The sequence below is a fragment of the Chiloscyllium punctatum genome, chromosome 5, assembly GCF_047496795.1.
Source record: "Chiloscyllium punctatum isolate Juve2018m chromosome 5, sChiPun1.3, whole genome shotgun sequence".
NCBI lineage: Eukaryota > Metazoa > Chordata > Chondrichthyes > Orectolobiformes > Hemiscylliidae > Chiloscyllium > Chiloscyllium punctatum.
Genome location: NC_092743.1, coordinates 3054661 through 3080461, shown reverse-complemented (window position 1 = coordinate 3080461; position 25801 = coordinate 3054661). Strand labels below are relative to the sequence as shown.

General features: G+C 42.9%; 1 protein-coding gene across 6 annotated transcripts in view; it reads left to right on the top strand.

The window, feature by feature from the left end:
• Positions 1-25801, top strand: part of LOC140476825 (anion exchange protein 2-like) — a 261146-nt gene that overhangs the window by 87433 nt on the left and 147912 nt on the right. The window contains exon 1 of one of the 6 annotated variants that reach the window (XM_072569631.1): positions 13953-14245. The exons of the other annotated variants lie outside the window; for them this stretch is intronic. The gene's annotated coding sequence lies outside the window, so the exon portion shown is untranslated. Of the gene's footprint in view, positions 1-13952; positions 14246-25801 lie in introns of those variants that run through there. 6 annotated transcript variants of the gene reach the window in all.

The window sequence follows — 25801 nt, the reverse complement described above, 5'->3', positions numbered from 1 at the left end:
GAATGTGTTGGTGAAATTGATGAATTGCTCAACCTCCTCGTGGGAGCACAAGGTGGCGCCAATGCAGTCATCAATGTAGCGGAGGAAGAGGTGGGGAGTGGTGCTGGTGTAATTACGGAAGATGAACTACTCTTCGTAGCCAACAAAGAGACAGGCATAGCTGGGGCCCATACGTGTGCCCATGGCTACCCCTTTGGTCTGGAGGAAGTGGGAGGATTCAAAGGAGAAATTGTTAAGGGTGAGGACCAGTTCGGCCAAACGAATGAGAGTGTCAGTGGAAGGGTACTGTTGGGAATGTCTGGAGAGGAAAAAAACGGAGAGCTTGGAGGCCCTGGACATGGCGGATGGAGGTGTAGAGGGATTGGATATCCATGGTGAAGATGAGGCGTTGGGGGCCAGGGAAACGGAAGTCTTGGAGGAGGTGGATTAAGAACCTATCTATTGCTGTGTTAAAGATATACAATGACTTGACCTGTGGTAGTGAGTTCCACAGCTTTCATCACACTCTGGCTAAAGAAATTCCTCCTCATCTCCGTTCTAAAGGGCAGTCCTTTCACTCTGAGACTGTGACCTTGGGTCCTAATCTTTCATACTAGTGGAAGCATCTTTACCATATTCACTCTATCTTATTATTCTGTAGGTGTCAATCAGATTCTGCCTCATCCTTCTATTTCACTTTTGATATTGATTCAGTTTCATGCCTTACTAACAAGGCATCCCCACCCCACTTCCTATCTGCCTGTCCTTTCGATAGGGTGTGTGCCCTTGGATATTTAATTCCCAGCTCTGATCGCCTTGCAGCCACGTCTCTGTGATACCACACAACATACCTACCAATTTCAATCTGCTCTTCAAGCTCACTTACCTTGTATTGTGTACTGTGAGCATTTATGTCCAACACCCTCATTTCTGTGCTGACTGTCCCCCTTCTCGTTGCTGCCCCCTCATCTGTGGCTGACCCTTTCCATATTCTGTCCTGTTACTTGTTCTGGAAACTTTAATAACCTCCGCTGAACTTCCTTCCCCACCCCCAAGGGATTTTGATTAGGTGGAGAAGAAGCTAGAATTGTACTTGGAGAAGATTATGGAGATTTGAATGAGGTGCTCTCTATTATGAAGGCTTTTGATTGTTTTGATAACTGTTTATCAAGTTTCCTGCCACTAGAATTCACATGGATGGATTGAAGATATTTGGCAAAATAACTGGATGGAACATGAAGAAAACCAATTTGGTAGGATGAGGTATGGTTTAAAATGTACTGTTTGATTGGGCAGTGGAAATAGGTCCAAGAGTAAATTTCAAAAGGCAATTGGATAAATGAAGAAAGATTTGTCAGACTCTGAAGGGGAAAATGCAGAGGGGTCAGTTTAACTGGATTGCTATTTCAGAGAATGGGTACAGGCGAAATGTGCTGAATAGCTCCACTTATAACTGTATGATTTGATTAAGAGTAAATAGGTTCTTCCCAATGATCTGAGTATCATTTACCCTCTGACCAAAACCACTAAAACAAATCATCTGGTTATTTTCATATTGCTCTTTGTGGGAGGTCACTGGGCACAAATTGACTGCAGTGTTTCCGGCCGCAGCAGCTCACCGACACTTTCTTCAGTATAATTAGGGATGAGAGATATATTCGTTGGCCTTACCAGGAAGCCCACATCCCGAATGATTAAAATGACAAAATGATGAGAAGTAATTCATTGGTTGTGAAATCCTTTGTGACATGTTGAATGGATCAATATAAAAGTGCGAGCTTTTTCTTTATCACTTCCTGGTGTGATGATTTTTTTTCTTGTAACAATTCCTTTTAGCAAAACTTAGAGATTAGGAGCAATTCTGCATCTGACTTTATTCGTTGCTGTCTCTGTAGTGACCAGATATTTGTCTGTGTCAGTGGGGGCCCGTGTTGATTTGTCTGTGGGTCTCTGTAGAGCTGTGTCTGAGTACAGGTATGTGGTACTTGTTTGTGTTAATCTGTGTGTATGTCTGTTAAGGTTGGTCTCTGTTGACCTGTTTGTATTTGTGTTGAGCTTTCTGTGTGTGTGTGTGTGTGTGTGTGTGTGTGTGTGTGTGCGTGTGTGTGTGTGTGTGTGTGTGTGTGTGTGTGTGGTGAGTATTAGTCACAACCTCTGAATCATCAGCCTGTGAGCTGAATTGTCGACACAAGCTTGTTGCTCTAAGACAGGGAACGACGGCACTCATTCTGTTTTCTGGAAGATTTTGATTTCACTTGCCTATATTACAAAGCTGTTCTGTGTGACTAAATTTCTGAAGATCAACCAGAATCTTTCCTCATGTTCATGACTGGATTTATTTACCAATTTGGTAAAGAGTAAACCTCTTGTGGACTGGATGTCTCAGGTATTTGTTTTTTTACTTGGGTTTTAACAATTGCTGTCTCCCTTTGCATGTTCCCATGGTGTTAGACTGAAACATGAGATACTGAGATCATTCTCATGAGTTGAGAGGAAATGCGTGGACATTTTGGAGAGTGTTTTAAGTACAACTGGTTTTGACATGGTGTTTGTTTATTCACTCTCCCCTGTGGTTAGGGAGTTAGTGATGAGGGGACATCAGTTTAAGAAAGGAGTGAGTGAGAAGAAATTACTTCACTGTTACTGGACTACGAAATTCTATGAGGGGCAAAGAATGCTTTTCCTTTAAGGAAAGGGGATTTATTTGCAATTTTTTCAGGGCAAAGGATTGATAGTCCAGGCTATAGGCTTCATTTGCTTTGGTTCAGCAAGGAGCTGGTATCCATTTGATGGGCTGAGTGGTCCTCCTGTGTTGAAGTTCTGGTTTTTATGGCCTATCAGAGTGTGAGATGGTTATGGATTACTGGCAGCAGGAACCTGGCTCTTCTGTCCAATAGTCCAGTCATTCTGAGGCTATTGTGGTCTTAACTGCTTTACAACAAATGAGTTAACTCAAGATTGTTGTTCTCTCATTCCTTTTTCCTTTGCTCTGCTCCCCTGCCTCCACAACCACAGCATCCTGCACCAATCCCCTCCCATTCTCTAGCTGCTAGTCCCCCTACAAATACACTCAGCTCACTGCTCCTTCCTCTGCGGTCCACTAATGCTGTTGGCTTCTGCTTTTCTCCCCTTGTTACTGGTGATTCTCCTGTTCTCACCCTATCTCGCTCTGTCTCTCACCTCCACACCTTCCTGTTGGCTGTTAGCCATCATCTCTTGCATGTCACTGCATTTCTCCTTTCCTTTTAGACCAGCTCTGCTCCCTGCTTGCCAGAATTGAATTTGTTGTTGTGTAGACACATATAGTTAGTGCTTTATATAAATACTATGACCCTCAATGCATATGAACTGGTGTTGACTGAAAGGAGAATGTTGGCTGAAAACTGGGAGGAAACCTTCAAAAATGTCACACGATCTTCAACATGCAGCTGAGTGGGCAAAGTCTGAACAGTGACCAATTTGATGATGCATAGTGCCCAAGTTTGCACCTGAGAATCCGTTAACGTTTTGGCTTTGGGGCAGTCACTTCATCCCCTTCACTTGGAGAATGTTAATGGTATCGAGGAAACTATTTTTAAGTTATGCAGAGGATGTTGACAATGTACTGAGTGCTGGACTCGATTGTTGAGCTGAGACTTGCTGAGCTTCCTGGTGTAACCTGGCGTGACCATGAGACCAATAAGACTGGCTCTTCAGGCCTTTTTGTTTTACAGCTATAAAGAGCAAAAAAAGGAAGCATCTCATTGGTTCACTCAGTGTTTATTACTGAGCTTTATTTGTGACTAGTCAGTGTGACATTAAGATATGAAAAAATAATGGGAGGCAGTTGTTAATTGGTTCCATGATGATGTAAGCATGTGACTGACCAAATTTGTGTAACCCCTTTCACCATCAGGATGTTTCAATGTGTGGTTTTGCCAGTGGATTATATTTAAAGTGTTGTACCAGAGACAAAATAGCTTTGAATTTGTGCAAAACTAATTGATCTTGTCTTTGCAGCCTTGTGTTAAAGGATAAGAGTATGACTGATCCTCTTCAAGATAGTACTGTGCAAACTTTCATAGCCATCTGAGAGAAAAGATGGCAAAAGCGAGTACTGCAGATCCTGGAGATTAGAGTCGAGAGTGTGGTCCTGGAAAAGCACAGCAAGTTAGGCAGCATCTGAAGAGCAGGAGAGTCGACGCTTCGGGTAAAAGCCCTTCATGAGAGGAAAGATGGCCCATAGTCTGCACGCTGACTTTCCAAACAAAATTCCTGCTCGGTGCCATTCTTCTGCCTTCTCTCCATAACTTTGTCTGTTCTTCCATTCCAAATAGCCTTGTGGTGCACTGGAAATGTTCCCATCTTTGGGTCAGAAGGTCTGGATTCAAGACCCATCTGTGCCATACAATTATCAGAATATATCTGAACAGCTTGAATTAAAAAAAACCATCCAATTTCCTTGTCAAAGCCTCAATTGAATCTGCCTCCAACACACTCTCGAGCAGACCCAAACACTCCCTGCATGAAAAAGATTTTTGTCAGATTATTTTCACTTCTTTGCCTTATTACTTCAAATCTTTATTCATGATCCTATTATCAGTGACAACAGCTTCTCCCTGTGTACTCAACTTAGGCTGAGGTTGTTTCTTTAATTTGTTCAGGGTGAGCAAATAATCAGTCTGTGTGTGAATATCTCAGAGGTCATTAAGTTTCAAGCACTCAGTGCAGGATCCCTATAGAGTGGAAGCAAGTCATTTGGCCCAAAGAATCCACATTGACCCTCCAACAAGCATCCTCCCCTCTATCTATCCCTGTAACCCTGCAATTCCCTGATTACTATGGGCAATTTAGCACAGCCAATCCATCATCTTTGGACTGTGGGAAGAAACCAGAGCACCTGGAGCAAACCCTCGCAGACTTTGGGAGAATGTGTAAACTTGATGCAGTCTGAGGGTGGAATTGAACCCGGGTCCCCGACGCTGTGCTGACCACTGAGTTACCATGCGTTTTCAGTTCAGCTCCTATTGTCAGTTTCTTTCTCTGAAGGGCATCAGCAGTGATTTTTAGAACACAGCAACAGATTTTTGATCACCTTTTCTGGTGCAGGCCAGTGAATTACCAGATTTATTTAAATCGGTTTTATAATTTTTTTTGTGGAATGTGAGTTTGCTGGCTAGACCAGTATTTGTTGTCCATTCCTAATTGTCTTGAGGGGCTTTTCAAGTTACCAACTGTGTATTGTTTGACTTGTTTTCAAATTGCCAGACTGTCTGATCAAATTGCGGAAGTCTAAGTCTGTCGATATTCTGGCCATGTACGCGTTCAGCATCTGTAAGGGCTACAGACTTTGACTAATCTTATTGCAGTGTAATCGTGTATGACTCACTTTTTGTTTTACTCTCGTCAGCAGCACAGGCATCATCACCTTTCTTCTCCTTCAGACATGTCATAGTCTTCTTCTGCCAAAGTGAGCAAATATTGATCACCAAGCTAGTAATAAAACTTCTAGAATCTGTACAGTAAGCTCTCTCGCTCTGACTCATGCAGTTTCTGAAATAGAAGTTTCCTACCATCTAGGAGAGATATGCCTATACCTTGCAGAATGTTACAGCTGAAATTAAAGCTTGGAGGTAAGAGCACTCAGTATTTTGTGTAAGGGTGGGCACCTCATTCTCAAAGGTTATTCAGTGTTTATCTTGTGCAGCATCCAAAATAATCTGCTTTCATCACCACCTTCGACTGTGCCTCCAGTTTTTACTGTCTACCACAGCAATTTATCCAAGGTTACTGTGATAGCTCTCACCATAACCACAGCTACGATGGATCCAACCACCTGCAGGTTTTCATCCACGTCACTCACTAAATGAGTGTGACAGCCCTTGACATCAATGCTGCATTTGACTAAGCGTGGCATCAAGGAGCCCTGGCAAAACTACAATAAATCCGTATTGGGATAAACTCTCCACTGGTTGGAATCATACTAGGAATACAGGAAGATGGTTGTGATTATTGGGGGACAGTCATTTCTGCTCCAGGACATCTCTGCAGAAGTTCCTCAGGGTAGTGAATTCAGCAGCCTCATCAATGACCTTCCTTCCGTTGTAAAGTCAGAAGTGGGGATGTTTACCAATAATTGCACAATGTTCAACACTATTTGCAACTCCTCAGATACTGAAGTAGTCCATGTGCAAATGCAACAAGATCTGTCAAGTATGCAGGCTTGGGCTGACAAGTGGCAAGTAACATTTGTGCCACACAAATGCCAAGCCATTACCACCTCCAGTAGCAGATAATCTAACCATTAGATAATGTTACCATCACTGAATCCCTCACTATCAACACACTTGGGGTTACCATTGATCAGAAACTCAACTAAGCTTGCCACATAAAGTGGCTATAAGAACAAGTCAGAGACTAGGAAGACTACGTTGAGTAATTTACCTCTTGACTCTTCAAAGCTGGGCCACCATCTATGAGGCACAAGTCAGGAATGTGATAGAATACTCCCCACTGGTTGGTGGCAGCTCCAACAACACTGAAGAAGCTTGACATCATCCAGGGCAAAGCAGCTGCTTGACCACAGTCACCACTGATGCTTAGCAGCAGTGTGTACTATCTACAAGATGTACTGCAGAAATACACCAAAGATCCTGAGCCAGCACATTCCATCCCACAACCACTTCCATCCAGAAGGACAAGAGAGAGCTAAAAAGAGCCAGGAGACATGAGAAGTCTTTGGCAGATAGAATCAAGGAGAACCCTAAAGCTTTCTATAGCTCTATCAGGAATAAAAAAACGACTAGAGTATTAGGGCCAATCGAGCATAGTAGTGGGAAGTTGTTCGTGGAGTCATAGGAGATAGTGAAAGTGCTAAATGAATCCTTTTCATCAGTATTCACACTAGAAAAAGACAATGTGGTCGAGAAGAATACTGACATACAGACTACTAGACGAGAGGGGATTGAGGTGCATAAGGAGGTGGTGTTGGCAATTCTGGAATGTGTAAAAATAGATAAGTCCCCTGGACCGGTTGGGATTTATCCTTGGATTCTCTGCAGGGTCAGTGAGGAGGTTGCTGAGCCTTTCGCTTTGATCTTTATGTTGTCTACAGGAATAGTGCCAGAAGACTGGAGGATAGCAAATGTTGTTCTTTTGTTCAAGAAGGAGAGTAGAGACAACCTTGAAATTATAGACCTGTGACCCTTAAACTTCGGTTGTGGGTAAAGTGTTGGAAAAGATTTATAAGAGATAGGATTTATAATCATCTAGAAAGGGAATAAGTAGATTAGGAATAGTCAATATGGTTTTGTGAAGGGTAGGTCGTGCCTCACAAATGTTATTGAGTTCTTTCAGAAGGTGACCAAACAGATGGATGAAGGTAAAGCAGTTGATGTGGTGTATATGGATTTCAGTAAGGTGTTTGATAAGGTTCCCCACATAGGCTATTGTACAAAATATGAAGGCATGGGATTGAGGGTCATTTAATGGTTTGGATCAGAAATTGGCTAGCTGAAAGAAGACAGAGGGTGGTGGTTGATAGTAAATTTTCATCCTGGAGTTCAGTTACTAGTGGAGTACAACAAGGATCTGCTTTGGGTCCACTGTTGTTTGTCATTTACACAAATGACCTGGATCAGGGCTTAGAACAATCAGTTAGTAAATTTGTCGATGACACTAAGGTCAGTAGAGTTGTGGATAGTGATGAAGAATGTTGTAGGTTACAGAGAAACACAAATAAGCTGCAGAGCTGGGCTGAGAGATGGCAACTAGAGTTTAATGCGGAAACGTGTGAGGTGATTCACTTTGGAAGGAGCAACAGGAATGCGGAGTACTGGTAAAATTCTTGGTAGTATAGATGAGCAGAGAGACCTCGGTGTCCATGTACATAGATCCTTGATAATTGCCACCCAAGTTGATAAGGTTGTTAAGAAAGCATACGGTCTGTTAGCTTTTATTGCTAGAGGGATTGAAATTCGGAACAATGATATCATGCTGCAGCTGTACAAAAGTGTGGCATGACCACATTTGGAGTATTGCATACAGTTCTGATCACCACATTATAGGAAGGATGTGGAAGCTTTGGAAAGGGTTCAGAGGAGATTTACTAGGATGTTGCCTGGTATGGAGGGAAGGTCTAATGAGGAAAGGCTGAGGGACTTGAGGATGTTTTCTTTAGAGAGCAGAAGGTTGAAAGGCGACATAAGTCAGACATATAAGATAATCAGAGGGTTAAATAGGTTGGACAGTGAGAGCTGTTTTTCCTCTGGTGGCGATGGCTAGCACAAGGGGATATAGCTTTAAATTGAGGGGTGATAGATATAGGACAGATGTCAGAGGTAGTTTCTTTACTCCAAGATTATTAGGGGTGCAGAATGGCCTGCCTACAACAGTAGTAGACTCACCAACTTTGAGGGCATTTAAATTGTCGTTGGATAGACATATGGACAAGAATGGAATGGTCTAGGTTAGATGGGCTTCAGATTGGTTCCACAGGTTGGCGCAACATCGAGGGCCGAGGGGCCTGTACTGCACTGTAATGTTCTATGGCAGCAGATTCTTGGGAACACCACCACCTGCGAGTTCCCCTCCCAGCCACTCACCATCTTGACTTGGAACTATACCTTCTTAAATCAATGTTGCTGGGTCAAAGTCCTGGAATTCCCTCCCTCAGGGCATTGTGAGTCTACCAACAGCAAGTGGACTCAGCTATTCAAAGAGGCAGCTCACCACAACCATAGAACATCGAACATTATGGCGTAGTACAGGCCCTTCTCCCCTCCAATTTGTGCTGACCTGTGAAACCAAACTGAAGTCCATTTAACCTACACTATTCCATTTTCATCAAAGTGTCTATCCAATGACCATTTAAATGCCCTCAAAGTTGGCGAGTCTACTACTGTTTCAGGCAGTGCGTTCCATGCCCCTACTACTCTGAATAAAGAAACTGCCTCTGACATCTGTCCTATATGTATCACCTCTCAATTTAAAGCTATGTTCCCTTGTGCTAGCCTTCACCATCCGAGGAAAAAGGCTCTCACTGTCCACACTATCTAACCCTCTGATTATCTTATATGTTTCCATCACGTCACCTCTCAACCTTCTCTCCAATGAAAACAGCCTCAAGTCCCTCAGCCTTTCCTTATAAGACCATACCTCCATTCCAAGCAACATCCTAGTAAATCTCCTCTGAACCCTTTACAAAGCTTCCACATCCTTCCTATAATGCGATGACCAGAATTGTACACAATACTCACATGTGCGGCCACACCAGAGCTTTGCACAGCTGCAACATGTCCTTGTGGTTCCGAAACTCAATACCTCTACCAATAAAAGCTAACACGCCGTATGCCTTCTTAACAACCTTATCAACCTGGGTGGCAACTTTTAGCGATCTATGAATGTGAACACAGAGATCTCTCTGTTCATCCACACTACCAAGAATCTGACCATAAGCCCACTACTCTACATTCCTGTTACTCCTTCCAAAGTGAATTACCTCACACTTTTCCATATTAAACTCCATTTGCCACCTCTCAGCCCAGCGCTGCAGGTTATCCATGTCTCTCTCTAACCTATAACATCCTTCAGCACTATCCACAACTCTACTGACTTTTGTGTCATTTGCAAATTTACTAACCCATCCTCCAACACTCAGCCAAGCAGCATTGGACACAAAACAGATCCTTGCGGTACACCACTAGTAACTGAACTCCAGAATGAACATTTTCTATCAACCACCACCCTTTGCCATCTTTCAGCTAGCCAGCGTCTGATCCAAACCACTAAATCACCCTCAATCCCATGTGCAATAGCCTACATGGGGAACCTTATCAAACACCTTACTGAAATCCATATACACCACATCAACTGCTTTACCCTCATCCACCTGTTTGGTCAGTTTCTGAAATAATAAGATTTATGAAACATGACCTACCTTTTACAAAACTGTGTTGACTATCCCTAATCTACTTATTTCTTTCTAGATGATAAATCCTATCTCATAACTTTTTCCAGCACTTTGCCCACAACCAAAGTAAGGCTCACTGGTCGATAATGACCAAGGTTGTCTCTACTCCCCATCTTGAACAAGGGAACAATATGGGCAGCACGGTGGCTCAGTGGTTAGCACTGCTGCCTCACAGCACCAGGCTCCCAGGTTTGATTTCAGCCTCAGGCAAGTGTCTGTGTGGAGTTTGCACATTCTCCCTGTGTCTCCGTGGGTTTCCTCTGGGTGCTCCGGTTTCCTCCCACAGTCCAAAAATGTGCAGACTAGGTGAACTGGCCATGCTAAATTGCACCACAGTGTTAGGTGCATTAGTCAGAGGGAAATTGGTCTGGGTGGGTTAGTCTTCGGAGGGTCGGTGTGGACTTGCTGGGCCGAAGAGCCTATTTCCACATTGTAGGGAATCTAATCTAATTATCTATCCTCCATCTTGAGGGGCAGTTAGGGAAAGGCGATAAGTGCTACCCAGTCAGCAATACCTATGTCCCATAAGTGAATAAAAAAGCAACTTGAAAATGTATTGCTGTTCCTTTGCTGTCACTAGATCAAAATCTTGGAATTTGCTCCCTAACAGAATTGTACATGTCCCTCCTTCAGATAAACTGCAACAGTTCGAGGAGGCAGCTCATCGTACTTTCTCAAGGCCAATTAGATGGGCAATAAATTTTGACTTTATTTCATCCTCAGGATGGGAACAAAGCAAAAATTGCCATCTACCTCAATTCCTGAGGGCTGCTGGAAACCCTCAGGGCATTCAGTATCAACCATGACACAATGTGTGACATTGGAGCCATGTGTCCGCCAGACCAGGTGGGAGCAGTACTTCCTTTCCTGAGGACATTTGTGACCCAGGAAAAAGGGTAGGTCATTTAGGACTGAGCAAACAAAGAAATTTCTCACACAGAAGATGCTAAGTTTTGTTGGAATTCTTCGCCCCAGAATGGTGTGGAAGGACAATCATTAAAAAAGTTCAAGACAAAAATCAACTGGTTTCTGGAGGCTAATGACATTAAGGAATTTGGCGATCATGCAGGAAAGTGTCAGGGAGTTCCAAAGACTTCCAAAGGCACTGAACCTTCTGGGAGAGGAAATTGCTCCTCATCTCAGTTTTAAATTGGCACCTTTTAATTCTGAGACTATGCCCTCTGGTCCTTTACTCTCCCATGAGGGGAAGCATCCTCTCGGTATTTCCCTGTCAAACCCGTTAAGAATCCTGTACATTTCAGTGATATCACCTCTATTCTTCTAAACCCCAGTGAATAGAGTCCCAAACTCTTTCACCTTTGCTCCTAAGACAATTCCTCCATACCAGGGATTGTCCAAGTGAACCTTCTCTGAACTGTCTCCAATGAAATAATATTGGGGACCACAACTGCTCACAGTACTCTGGATGTGGTCTCAGCAGCACCTTGTACAGTTGCAGTAAGACTTCCCTACTTTTATACTCCAACCCCCTTGAAATAAGGGCCAACATTCCATTAGCCTTCCTGATTATTTGCTGCCCCCATGTTCTAGCTTTCTGTATTTTGTACACATGTACCCCTAAATCCCTTTGTGTTGCAACTTTGTGCAATTTTTCTTTGTTTAAATTACATTCTGACATTCTGTTCTCCTTTCCAAAATGAATAACTTCTCATTTTCCCACATGATACTCCATGTACCAACTTTTTGTCCACTTCCTTAATCCGTCAATATGTCTCTAAGCTATTTGTGTTCCTCTCATAACTTGCCTTTCTACCTATTTTTGCGTCATCTGCAAATTTGACTGCATTCATTTCCCTCCCCAGAATCGTTAATAGGCATTGTAACAGTAGCGGTCCCAGCACTGATTCTGCAGAACCCTACTGAGCACAGGTCACCAACCTGAAAAAGAATCCCTTATGCCCATCGTTGTTTCCTGCTCATTAGCCAATTCTCTATCCATGCCAATATCCTACTTCCAACACCATGAGCTCTTTCCTTCTGACTTAACCTTTTGTGAAGTATCTTGTTGAACACCTTTTGCAAGACCAAATACAAACTATCTACTGGTTCCTCTCCCAAAGGCTGTTTATGGAGTTGGCCATGGATCAGCCATGCTCTCATTGAAAGGTGAAACAGGCTTGAGGGTTGAATGGCATACTCCTATTCCTGTGTTCCTCTATCCACTCTGATTGAGACCCTTTAAGAAACTTTAATACATTACAGTCAGACAGGATTTTCCTTTCATGAAGTCATGCTGACTCTGCTTGATTAAATTATGATTTTCCAAATGTTCTGCTATTACTTCCTTGAAAAGCTATTGGAATCAATTATCAACAATAGATGTTGGGCTAATTCGCTTTTTCCCTCACCCCCTTTCTGAAGAGGCATGTCACGTTGTCAGATTTCCAAACCTTTGGTACTTGTCCAGAATCCAAGGGTTTTTGGAGACTTGTAACCAATGCTTCCACCATCTCTGTAGCTACTTACATTTCGATCCATGGTGTAAGCAGTCAGGGCCAGGGGACTTAGCTGCCTTGAAGTTGAGAGTGTGTTGTTGGAAAAGCACAGCAAGTCAGGCAGCATCCCAGGAGCAGAAAAATTGACCTTTTGGGCTGGAGCAATTTATCTGCCTTGAACCCCATTAGTTTGCCTCATACTCATCGAGAGTATGACCTGTCATGATCTTTTTAGGCTTTATTTCTTAGATTCTAAATTCATCCCAGTCTTCAGACTATCACAGATGTTTACCTCCTGATACGCTTTTTCTTTCAATCTAACGCGCTCCTTAACTTCCTGTTTCCTTGACTTGTTTGCTGTAAGGGTCTGGTCCTACCTGAATGCAGTGTGCTCCTCGGATTGAGGCATTCATGAGTCACATCATAAACTTGGTTCTCCCTGATTGGAAGTTTGCACTAACTGAGCGTCAGAACATTGAGGATTAGAAATAAGAACAAAAACTGGCAGATGGATTCTGGGGTATGCAGACGATCCTCGATTGTCCGAATGACATGAGTGGGGAGTATTTTGTTCGGATAATCAAATGCTCGGATAACACAGTTTAGCCAAGCATTGGGACCTTGCGATCTTGTCTGGATAATCTGAAATTTGGATAATCAAATGCCAGATAATCGAGGTTCCTCTGTACTAAAGAGCATTTTAGTTTTTATCGAACCCTGCGCTGTCTCTGTCCTGGGAATGTTTGATAGAGGACACAGTAGAAGGAGCTGAGCTGGGAGTGATTCACGTTGATATGAAATGCCTAAAATGTACCCCAACTCAATGCGCTGAGAGAGATCCATGAGTTAGTTCCTAGTATTTGCAGTTCATTGAGGTGCAGGGGTAAATGTACACTTCACTCTGTGTCTGCAGAATATGAAAATACATTAACCTTGGCTGTCTCCTTGAGTGTCAGCAAGTTGCAGCGTCAGTGTTGGGAGAGAATTGGCAGAGACAAAACAGTGGGGGCAGAATTTTTTATTGCAAGTCACTCTTTACTTACAAACTTGACCTCGGCTGAAGTGTTGTTGCAGTATTGCTGACTGTAGTTTAGTTAAAATCCCTGCAGACAATCAGTACCTTTTAAACCTGTTCCAGATGTGGGCAAGACCGTATTTGTGAGTAGGTCTTCAAAGAATGTTATGGTTTTCTCTTTCTTACAAATGCCGACTTAGTCTAGGTCGTACTTCGTGTCTTGTCCGAGTGCAGTGTAGATGCTTGAAGATATTTGAGTGGCTGTATACTGTCATGTGTGTGTGACTGAGAGAGAATGTTTGAAAGTTACAGTCGCCTTTACTTGGAGTGCACTGCTGCAGTTGAAAATGAGTGTTCTCAGAATGAATTCAGTTCTTCACTGGTGCGAGTCCCGGCACAAAACTTAGCAGCGCACACGCCCCCTTTTCTTCTGGCACTGAATCCAGCAGAAGGCAAGGAGACATGGTGTTGTGTAGAGAGGGGGAGGGGTTGAAAACGGCATGCGAAGCGGGCTCGGGAGTGTTGCAATTTCCTTTGCAGGCTTAAAGTTGCTGAGAAAGTTTGCTGACTGCAATGAAAAGCCGTAGCTCTGGGCTCTGCTCATTCACGTGAAGCGGCAGGCAGCAGCAAAGGGAGAGAATTCCACTGGGAGTCTGCACTGATGAGACCATGTCGCAGTAATTGCAGACGTCAGAGACCTGTTGCTGAAAGCTCCTGTCTCACTTTGTGATTGCAGCAAAAAAGAAAATCGCGAACAGAAGGATGTGCATCTAAATGTTGGTGCATCTTCTGGCTATCACACTGTGGGGAACAAGGCTTTCTTAAAGACTGAAACACAACCTACAGGTAAAGGCCCTGATGTGGAAATGGAGGAGGTTGATTGAAGCTCAGTGTAGGAGGTCACTGTTAGCCATGTCCTGTTGATCTGTCGGAATATCTATTGTGGGTAGGCTGGATTAGGGCATGGTGTTCTGCCAAAGGCTGGGAAGTGCTGAGACTGAAAGTATTTGTGAAAGTGACTCATGATTATATGGGCACCAGGAAGGAACTGTAAATCCTGTAAGGGCTCGACAAAAGCAGAGAAACGGTTACTTTCTACCCAGGGGGCAGACTTGACCAATATGTCTGACGTTAAGCTGGTTTACTCTGTTGTTTTTATAAATCGAAATCTCCCTTCCCTTTTAAAATCCAGTTTCCACCTCAAAATGTTTGCGAGATGTGCTCATGCTTGTGAGCTATGTCGGCCCACAGGAATAATGTCTGCACACAGCAGACTCAAATACTTTTGCCACTGTCTTGGAGGTGACAGGGCCACTGGACAGAAGTAGAAAGGCCGTTTTAACATTTTAAACCCAAACTTGCCCAGCACTCAGGCGACCTGCAGCATTTTCACATTGAGAAAAGTACTTGCTGGAGACCCAGGGGTCCATTGGCCCCTGCTTTTGAGGTTGGAAACGTTCAGACGTTCAAAAGGAGCTTTCTGCCTTGAAGTTGGTACATGTTTGATAGCAGACTGGGTACCGTGACCAACTGCAGTCTATGCAATACCTGACTTGGTACCGGCTTGGCTGAGCTTGGGACACAGGAGTAGATCATTTTATGGGTGGCTGCTGCAGATGATTATTCAGTGACCTGTACCAGGACATGTGTTTAGGAGCAGGTTAGCTGTTTTTGCTGTCAGTCATTTAATGTGCCCCATTAAAGCTGACAGACACGCTAAAGGAGCATCTATCACAAGATCAATACAATTGCTGTTGCCTTTCAAACATATATATAAGCAAAGTCGTTCTCTTGTGTGTAGATAGTGATGGGGGTGTGTAGTTGAAAGATTGCCACGCCGTCGAGGTGCGGCATTCCCTCGGCACCGAGCCTCGGATGGTGCAGCACTCCCTCGGCACTGAGCCTCGGATGATGCTGAACTCTCCAACTTATATTGAGTGACGGAACACCCTTGAGGGGCAAAGTATTTCTTTCCTATTCCAATGTTCTTGGTCTAGACCCACAGCAATGCGGTTGACTCTTGACTGCCCTCTAGGCAATTAGGGATGGGCAATAAATGCTGGCAGATCCAGTAACACCCTCGTCCCATAAATGAATTAAAAAAAGAGTGGCTTCAGGATGACTGGCTTTGGCTCCTGAGTATTGAGCGGTGCATGAGATTAAAGAAAAATAAGAAGCTACTGTAGTGGTTGCAGAGGGGAATAGAGCTGTTAATTAACACTCGCATTTTGCAATAACTAGAAATGATTTTCATCTTGATATCTGTTAGACCATAAGATCAAAGAGCAAAACCTCAATCCCTTCACTCTTGCTGAGATATTTGTATCATTGATAGTCACAGGTGAGATGCCAGAAGACTGGAGGTTGACTAACGTGGTGCAATTATTTAAGAAGGATGGTAAAGACAAGCCAGGAAATTAGAGACCGATAGGCCTGACCTCAATGGTGGGCCTGACCTCAATGGTGGGCCTGACTTCAATGGTGGGCAAGTTGTTGGAGGGAATCCTGAGGGACAGGATGTGCATGTATTTGGAAAGGCAAAAACTGATTAGGGATAGTCAACATGGCTTTGTGCACGGGAAATCATGTCTCACGAACTTGATTGAGTTTTTTGAAGAAGTAACAAAGAGGATTGATGAGGGCAGAACAGTGGACATGATCTATATGGACTTCAGTAAGGCGTTTGACAAGGTTCCATATGGGAGACTGGTTAGCAAGGTTAGATCTCATGGAATACAGGAGAACTAGCCATTTGGATACAGAACTGACTCGAAGATAGAAGACAGGGTGGTGGTGGAGGGTTGTTTTTCAGACTGGAGGTGTAGCGGACAGCAAAGAGGGTTACCTCAGCTTACAATGGATCTTGATCAGATGGGCCAATGGGCTGAGGAGTTGGAGATGGAGTTTAATTTAGATAAATGTGAGATGTTGCATTTTCAGAAAGGAAATTTTAGCAGGACTTATGCACTTAATGGTAAGGTCCTAAGGAGTGTTGCTGAACAAAGAGACCTTGGAGTGCAAGTTCATAGCTCCTGGAAAGTAGGTAGGTAGGATAGTGAAGAAGGCGCTTGGTATGCTTTCCTTTATTGGTCAGAGTATGGAGTACAGGAGTTGGGAGGTCATGTTGCGGCTGTGCAGGACATTGGTTAGGCCACTGTTGGAGTATTGCATGCAATTCTAGTTTCCTTCCTATTGGAAAGGTATTGGAAAGGGTTCAGAAAAGACTTACAAGGATGTTGCCAGGGTTGGAGGATTTGAGCTACAGGGAGAGGTTGAATAGGCTGGGGCTGTTTTCCCTGGAGCGTTGAAGGCTGGGGGGTGACCTCATACAGGTTTATAAAATCATGAGAGGCGTGGATAGGGTAATTAGACAAGGTCTTTTCCCTGGGGTGGGGGAGTCCAGAACTAGAGGGCATAGGTTTAGGGTGAGAGGGGAAAGATATAAAAGAGAGCTCGGGGCAACTTTTTCACACAGAGGGTGGTACATGTATGGAATGAGCTGCCAGAGGAAGTGGTGGAGGCTGGTACAATTGCAACATTTAAAAGGCATCTGGATGGGTATATGAATAGGAAGGGTTTGGAGGGATATGGGCCATGTGCTGGCAAGTGGGACAAGATTGGGTTGGGATATTTGGTTGGCATGGATGAGTCGAACGGCCTGTTTCCGTGCTGTACATCTCTATGGCTGTCTAACTCTAATCAAGAACCTCCCTCTGTCTTAAATGCATTCAGTGACTTGACCTCCACAGCTTTCTGAGGCAATGAGTTCAACAGATTAATCACCCTCTGGGTGAAGAAATTCCTCTTCATCTCAGTTCTAAAGGGTCACCCCTTCATTCTGAGGCTGTGATCTTGTCTCTCGTACATATGGAAGCACCTTCTCCACATCCACTGTATCCAGCTTCTCAGTATTCTGGAAGTTTCAATCAGGTGCCCCCTCACTCTTCTAAACTGCATGAGTACAGACCCAGAGTCCTCAAACTCTCCTCATATGAAAAGTCCTTAACCCCGGGATAATTCTTGGAAATCTCCTCTGGACCCCCTCCAATGCTAGCCCATTCTCGTTTAGATATGGAGCCCACAGTTGCTCACAATATCAAGTTGTAAGTTTGCTTCCCATTTGGATTCCATTTACAAGCCTCAGAAAAAGAACGGGAAATGATTTCATCCACCACAACAGACCAAGACACATAAATAGCGAGTGAGACAGAACACCAGCGCTTCTTCGGAAGCTCACTGATGATGTTACCTTGTATGTTGACAAACTGTCTGAGAACAAACCGACCAGCTCAGTGAGCAAAGTTATAACCTGATCCACAACCTGAGCTACAAAGTTTCTCCAAAATTGCTCACAATATTTCCAAAGCCTTATACAGCCTCAGCAATACTCTTTTTGTATTCTAGCCCTCTTGAAATCATCAACTAAACCTGCATGTTAACCTTAAGAATGCTGAACTAGGACTCCTAATTCCCTCTGTGCTTCAGATTACTGAGGCCTTTCCCCATTCAGAAAACATTCCATGCCTCTATTCTTCTACCAAAGTGCATAACCTGTCACTTTCCCACATTGTATTCCATCCTCCATGTGTTTGCGCATCTCATGGCCTGCCCAAGTCCTTTGGCACCCTTCCCAATTCCTCAACATCACCTGTATCTCCACCTATCTTTGTGTCATCTGAAAACTTAACAATGATGCCCTTAGTTCCTTTGTCCAAATTGTTAATGTATAACTTGAATTGTTATGGTTCCAATACTGACCCCTGCGGAACTCCACTGGTCAGTGGCTCCCATCCGGAAAAAGACCTCTTTATCTCTACTCTCTGCCTTCTGCCAGTCAGCCAATCCTCTATCCATGCCAGTTTCTTGTGCCTAACACCATGGGCTGTTATATTATTTCACCGCCTCCAGTCCTGCACCTTGCTAAAGGCCTTCTGGAAATCCAAATAGATCGTGTCCACTGGCTCTCCTTTGTCTAACCTACTCATTGCTTCCTCAAAAAGTTCTAGCAGATTTGTCAGGTATCACCTCCCCTGACAAAGCTGGCTGTCTCAGCCCTATTGTACCATGCACTTCCAAGTACTCTGCAATCTCATTTTTAACATCTTACCTACAACCAAGATCAGGCTGATAATTTCCCTCCTTCTGACTCTCTCCCTTTTTAAGCAGAAGTGTTGCATTTGTCATTTTCCAGCTGCTTTGACCCTTTCTGACTCCAATGATTCCAGAAGGATCATCACCAATGCTTCTGAAATCCCTTCAGCTATCTTCTTCGGAACTCTGGGGTGTAGTCTATCCAGTCTGAGTGATTCATTCACCTTCAGACCTTTCAGCTTACCCCACACCATCTCATTGATGGCCACTGCACTCACCTGTGCCCCTTGACAGTCTTTCCCTTTCCTGCCCTAATTTATTTTTGGAATTTTAGATGCAACTGGGTTCAGGATATGGAAGTATTTTGGTGTAAGTGTGGGGAAGAAATTACAAGTTAGAGCAGTCGACAGGCCCCCTGACAAGTGCAATGTGGCACAAAGTGTACAAGAGGTAGGATTGATTGTTATCAAGAGAGAGCAATCAACATGGTGACTTTAATCTACATCGAAACTGTGAAAGCCAGATTGGCAATAATGTCCTGGATAAGGTCATAAAATATTTTGAGAGAGTTTCTTACAATAGCATTTTTGAAGCTGAGCAGAGAGCAGGTTATGTTAGACTTGGTATTGTGCAATGTGATAGGATTAATTAGTGACCTCAGAGTTAAGGCACCTCTCAGTAGCATCAAGCCCAGTATGATTGAATTTTACAACTAGTTTGAAAGAGCGAAGGTTGGATCTAAGATTAGTGATTTAAACCTAAATAAGGGCATCTCTGTTGGCATGAGTGAGGTAGCTGAAGTGAGATGGGAAACGAGATTAGGAGATAGATCAGCAGAGCATTAGCAGATACTCAAAAGGATATTTCGGCATCCTCAGAATACGTATTTTTCTATTATTAAAAATATTCAAAGGAAGGAACCATCATTCCTGGTTAATTGAGAAAGATGGGGAACCTCATATTTATAGAAAAATGATTGACAAGTCAGTTCTTTGGTTAGAATATGACTGAAAGGACACAGAATGACTAAAAGGTTAATCAGGATGAAGAAAGTGGTGTTTAAGAGGAAGATATCTAGGAGTGTAAAAATGGATAGTAATAACTTCTGCAGGTGTTTGAAGAGGAATCATATAAATCAAGTGAGTGTTGGTCCTGTAAAGTCTGAGAAAGGGGAGTTAATAATAGATAATAAGGAAATGGCAGATGAAATAAATATTTTGCTTCAATCTTTACTACAGAGGATACAAAAAAAAATTCCAGTAATAACTGCTAATTGGGATGGATGGGAGAGGAAAACTTAGTAAAATTATAATCACAAGGGAGGTGGTTCTGAGTACAGTGTATCAACCATGATCATATCGAATGGCAGAGCTGGCACCAAGAGGCTGAATGGCCTATTCCTACTCTTAGTTTCTGTGTTTGGCTGTGATGAGATGTGGTACTTGAAAATGACATAGAAAAGTTTGTGAAGTGGGCAGCTCTAATGATGGTCAGTTTGCAAAAGATTGAGGTGATGCATTCTGGTAGGAGTAACATGTCTAAAATAAAGGGATTATTCTAAAGGCATGGAGGAGCAGAAAGATCTGTGTAAAGGTTCAAGACCGATTGAGAGAACAGTTAATAATGCATACAGTATCCTCGGCTTTATTCATAGGGGGCAGAGACAGCAAGAGCAAGGAAAATGTATTGAACTTGTATGAGATGCTTAGTTAGTCTTCAGCTGAAATGTGCAGAAAGTAAAGACTGCAGATGCTGGAGATTAGATTCAAATGTGGTGTGCTGGAAAAGCACAGCAGGTCAGGCAGCATCCGAGGAGTAGAAGAGCCGATGTCTCTGGCATAAGCCCTTCGTCAGCAATAAGAAGTGCTTATTCCTCATTTCTGATGAAGGGCTTATACCCGAAATGTTGCTTTTCCTGCTTTAGGATGCTGCCTGATCTGCTGTGCTTTTGAGCTAAAGGACTGTATCGAACTCTGGGGTGGTATTATCACTGGACAACTAATCCAGAGACTCAGGAAATATTATTTTGAATTTTGCCACAGCAGATGATGGAATTTGCATTCAATAAAAATCTGGAATTAAGAGTTTAATAATGACCATGAAATCTTTGTCAATTTTTGGAAAAAAACCCATCTGGGTCACTGATGTCTTTCAGGAAGGAAACTTACCTGGTCTGACCTACATGTGACTCCAGACCCACAGCAATGTGGTTGGCTCTGGGATGGGCAATAAGTGCTGACCTAGCCAGTGATGCACTCATGCTGTGAATGAGTAAAATAAAATGAAGATAAATTGATTCACGCAGACAGTGGTGAGCCTGTGGAATTCAGTATCGCAGAAAGCAGTCAGAACATTGCATCATCTCAAGAAGGAATTGGATACAGTACTTGGAGTTAAAAGGATCAAAGGATATAGTGGAAAAGAAACAGGAGCAGACAGTCTATTTGGATGAACAGTCTTGATCATATTGAATAGGGGACCAAAGTCAATTGGCTTACTGCTCTAAATCATGCTCCTAGTTTGTTTCTGTAAGTTTAAGTTTGGTGATTGGGAAACTTCTGGAAACAGTAGTTTGGGACAATATGAATACACATATAAAGAAATATGAGTTGGTTAAGGAGAGCCATCTTGGATTTCTAAGGGAAAACAAAGTTTAACTTATTCGAATTTTAAGAAGAGGTAGTATAGAGGTTTGGTCAGGGCAATAAAGTTGATTTTATGCTTATGAATTTTTAGAAGGTGCCACACAACACTGAACAAAGTTAGAACTCATGGGGGAAACACAAATGAAAGGAGCAAATTGGATACAAAATTAGCTTAGCTACAGAAAACAAAGTAATGGTTTGTGGATGATTATTTTGGCTTGAGCAAAGAATGTACTCTAGTTCCACAGAATCAGTGCTGGGCCCTTTGTGTTTCATATAATAATAATATATGATCTGAACCTTGCTGTACCGGGCAAATTTCAGAATTTGCATATGATACAAATCTTGGGAGCATTGTAAATTGAGGAGGATGCTGTAGCACTTGATAAGGACATAGAAAGGTTTGTGGAGTGGGCAGCTCTGATGATCAGTGTGGAAAAGATTGAGGTGATGCACTTGGGTAGGAGTAACATGGGCAGACCGTTTAAACTAAAGGGCTTACTCTAAAAGGGGTAGAGGAACAGAGAGATCTGTGTGTAAAGGTTTAAGACAGATTGAGAGAACAGTTAATAAAGTCGATAGTATCCTCAGCTTTATTCATGGGGCAGAGAGAACACGAGCAAGCACTTTTGGAAGAATGTGAAAGCATTGGAGATGGTGCAGAAGAGGTTTATAAGAATGGTTCCAGGGATGAGGAACTTTGGTTACCAAGATAAATTGCAGATTTTAGGAGCTATTTGCTCAGGAGAAGAGAACACTGAGGAGATATGATTGACTTTTTCAAAACATGAGGATGAGATGTGATGGTTCAAATTGTGCACTTGAGAGTTAAAAGTTAGCCAGGAAAGACCGAAAGAAGGAGTTAACAAGACCCAGGAGGAGACATGAGAAGTCATTGGCGGATAGGATCAACGAAAACCCTAAGGCTTTGTACAGGTATATCAGGAATATAAGAATGACTAGAGCAAGATTAGAGCAAATTAAGCATTGTAGTGGGAAGTTGTGCGTGGAGTCAGAGAAGATAGGGGAAGCGCTAAATGATTACGTTTTGTGAATATTCACATTAGAAAAAGACAATATGGTCAAGGAGAATACTGAGATATAGATTAGATGGGATTGAGGTGCATAAGGAGGAGGTGTTAGCAATTCTGGAAAGTGTAAAAATAGATAAGTCCCCTGGGCTGGATGGGATATTTCCTAGGATTCTGTGGGAAGCCAGGGAGGAGATTGCAGAGCCTTTGGCTTTGAACTTTATGTCATCATTGTCTACAGGAATAGTGCCAGAAGACTGAAGGATAACAAATGTTGTTCCGTTAGAAGGGGAGTAGAGACAACCCTGGAAATTATAGACCCATGAGCTTTATATCGGTTGTGGGTAAAGTGTTGGAAAGGGTTACAAGATATTGGATTTATAATAATCTAGACAGGAAGAAGTTGATGAGGGATAGTCAACACGGTTTTGTGAAGGGTAGGTCGTGCTCTCAAACCTTCTTTGAGAAGCTGACCAAACAGGTGGATGAGTGTAAAGCAGTTGATGTGGTGTATATGGATTTCAGTAAGGCATTTGATAAGGTTCCCCATGGTAGGCTATTGCATAAAATACGGAGGCATGGGATTAAGGGTGATTTAGCGATTTGGATCAGAAGTTGGCTAGCTGAAAGAAAACAGAGGGTGGTGGTTGGTGGGAAATATTCATCCTGCAGTTCATTTACTAGTGTGGTACCACAAGGATTTGTTTTGGGGCCACTGCTGTTTGTCATTTTTATAAATGACCTGGGCTAGGGCATATAAGAATGGGTTAGTAAATTTGCGGATGACACTGAAGTTGGTAGAGTTGTGGGTAGTGACAAAGGATGTGATAGGTTACAGAGAGACATGGATAAGCTCTAGAGCTGGGCTGAGAGGTGGCAAATGGAGTTTAATGTGGAAAAGTGTGAGGTGATTCATTTTGGAAGGAGTAACAGGAATGCAGAGTACTGGGCTAATGGTAAGATTCTTGGTAGTGTAGATGGGCAGAGAGATCTCTGTGTCCATATACATAGATCCTTGAAAGTTGCCACCCAAGTTGATAGGGTTGTTAAGAAGGTGTACGGTGTGTTAGCTTTTATTACTGGAAGGATTGAGTTTTGGAACTATGCTGCAGCCGAACAAAAGTGTGGTATGGCCACATTTGGAGTATTGTGTACAGTTCTGGTCACCGCATTATAGGAAGGATGTGGAAGCTTTGGAAAGGGTTCAGAGGATGTTTACCAGGATGTTGCCAGGTCTGGAAGGAAGGTCTTATGAGGAAAGGCTAAGGGACTTGAGGCTATTTTTGTTAGCGAGAAGAAGGTTGAGAGGTGACTTGAGACGTATCAGATAATCAGACAGTTAGATAGGTTGGACAGTGAGAGCCTTTTTCCTTAGATGGTGATAGCTAGCACGAGGGGACATTGCTTTAAATTGTGGGGTTATAGATATAGGACAGATGTCAGAGAGTAGTAGGGGTGTGGAACACACTGCCTGCAACAGTAGTGGAGTTGCCAACTTTGAGGGCATTTAAATGGTCATTGGATAGACATGTGGATGAGAATGGAATAGTATAGGTTGGTTCCACAGGTCGGCGCAACATCGAGGGCTAAAGGGCCTGTAAGTGGGCTGTAATGTTCTATGAAGGATCTTGAGAGAGTCAATGTGGAGAAATCATTCCCACTTATTAAAGCTTTGAGAATGAGTGGGTGCAGATTTTATAGAGTTTGTTAAAGAAACAAAAATGATGTAAGGAAACTAGTTCAGCTCCGGATTACACTGCCTGAGACTGGTGGTAGCGGTCAAAGCTTCTAAAGGGATTGAGATGGTTATTTGGGAAGGAAGAATGCATACAGTAACAGGGAGCATGAACTTGGGTAAGATATTCATTTGGAAAATCAATGCAGACATGATAGATTGATTGGTCTCCGACACCGTAATACTTATGTGATTTTGGGAATGCGGATTGACTTGATCAGGAATGACAGCCTTGGGTATCAGAAGTGAAAAGAGTCACTGATTGTGCTATTCTGCTGTAAAATCTTAATCTCTCTGACTAAAGAAACAAAGGTTATTGGGTGGAAGAGGCCAGTGAATGAAAGTGAGTTAAACACTTATCCTTTGTGGGATATTAGAATGTCCTATATTGAACAACCTGTGCAGGTCTGAATTCCAGCCCCCAGCTAGCTCATTAACTGCTTTGTACGAGGCGTGATGCCAAGTAACTAAGGTGATCCCAGGAATCCAAGTTACGAAGAAAGGTTTTGGAATTCAAACTTGTTTACTTTCACTCAGCCCAGTTGAGGTTTCTGAGGTTATAAAGCGAATTGATGAGAGTCAGAGCAGCTTAATTGTTCAGTGTTGTGAAATAACTAATAAGGCACGAGCTTAATAATTACAACTGAAGCAGAGACTGCTGTCAATGCACAGCATGACTGATGTTATGTGAAAACCCAAAAGGTTAGCTAGCAGTGGGAGAGTCTTGGAACTGGAGCCAAGAAACTTTGTTACTGGAATTCAGCAACTTCATAGCTGAGGGAGGGAGAATCAGAAGAGGAAAAGACTTACAAGGTATCCTCACTTCTTGTACTGAATTAGATATTCAGAATCTTGCAACATAGAAATGATAATCCATACCTCTCATGGCATCATTTGGTGTTTTTTTAATCATTAATGCAATATGAGCATTGCTGGCTGGGCCAACATTTGTTTTTTGTCCCTGTGTGCCCTGGGATAAGCTGGTGGTAGGCTGCTGCTTTTAGTTGCTGCAGTCCTTTTGGGGTAGGGACACTCAGTGCTGTTAGGGAGGGGATTCCAGGATTTTGATCGAGCAACAGTGAAGGAACAATGTTATATTTCCAAGTCAGGATTTTGAGTGGTTTGGAGAGGAACTTGCAGATGGTGATATTTCCCTGTATCTACTGCCCTTGCCTTTTTAAATGGTTGAGGTTGCAAGATAATACTCTACACAAGCAGCTTCTTGTTCCTCAGTGTTGAGACGCATCTGCTTCAGATGTGAGCTCTGGACATGAATAACAGACTGCAACACTCTTAAGGGTTTCTCCTTTTGGTTTGAATTCATTGTCAAGACGTAGCTGTTGGTTGGAAAGTCTGTTTGTTAAATCGTCCTTTGTTACTAACTGATTGGCTTTCTTGACTACACCTGGGAAGGAGTGTCTTCTCCCAGACGAAAGCGAATGTCTGAAAATATTTTGAAAAAGAAGTCAGTAGAATTTCGAGATATCAGGGATTGATGGCTTTGTTGAGCTGGTGTGAAAGAAGAGTTGAGGCATGGAGCAGATCAGACATGATCTTACTGAATGGTGGGGCAAGCTTGAGGAGCTAAATGACTTAGTACTGCTGCTATTTCTTCACGTTCAGCTGACGCTTAAGGTTCAGCCACACTGGTGTGAGACAGAAGCAGATAGACTCATCAGTGGACTGGTCCAGGACAGCAATGTCAACAAACAACAGAGGTCTTGCAGCAGTCTGACCGCTTCACAGTCACTTTTATTGTGAGCTGCTTCTTATCTCATAGTTTTAAAAGAAAACTTATTTCAATTTCTCTGATTTAGCAATGTATGTTTTGAGCTCACATTCACAGGATTGTTAATCATTAGCATGGCTAGTACATTACCCTATGTATATTCAAACTGTT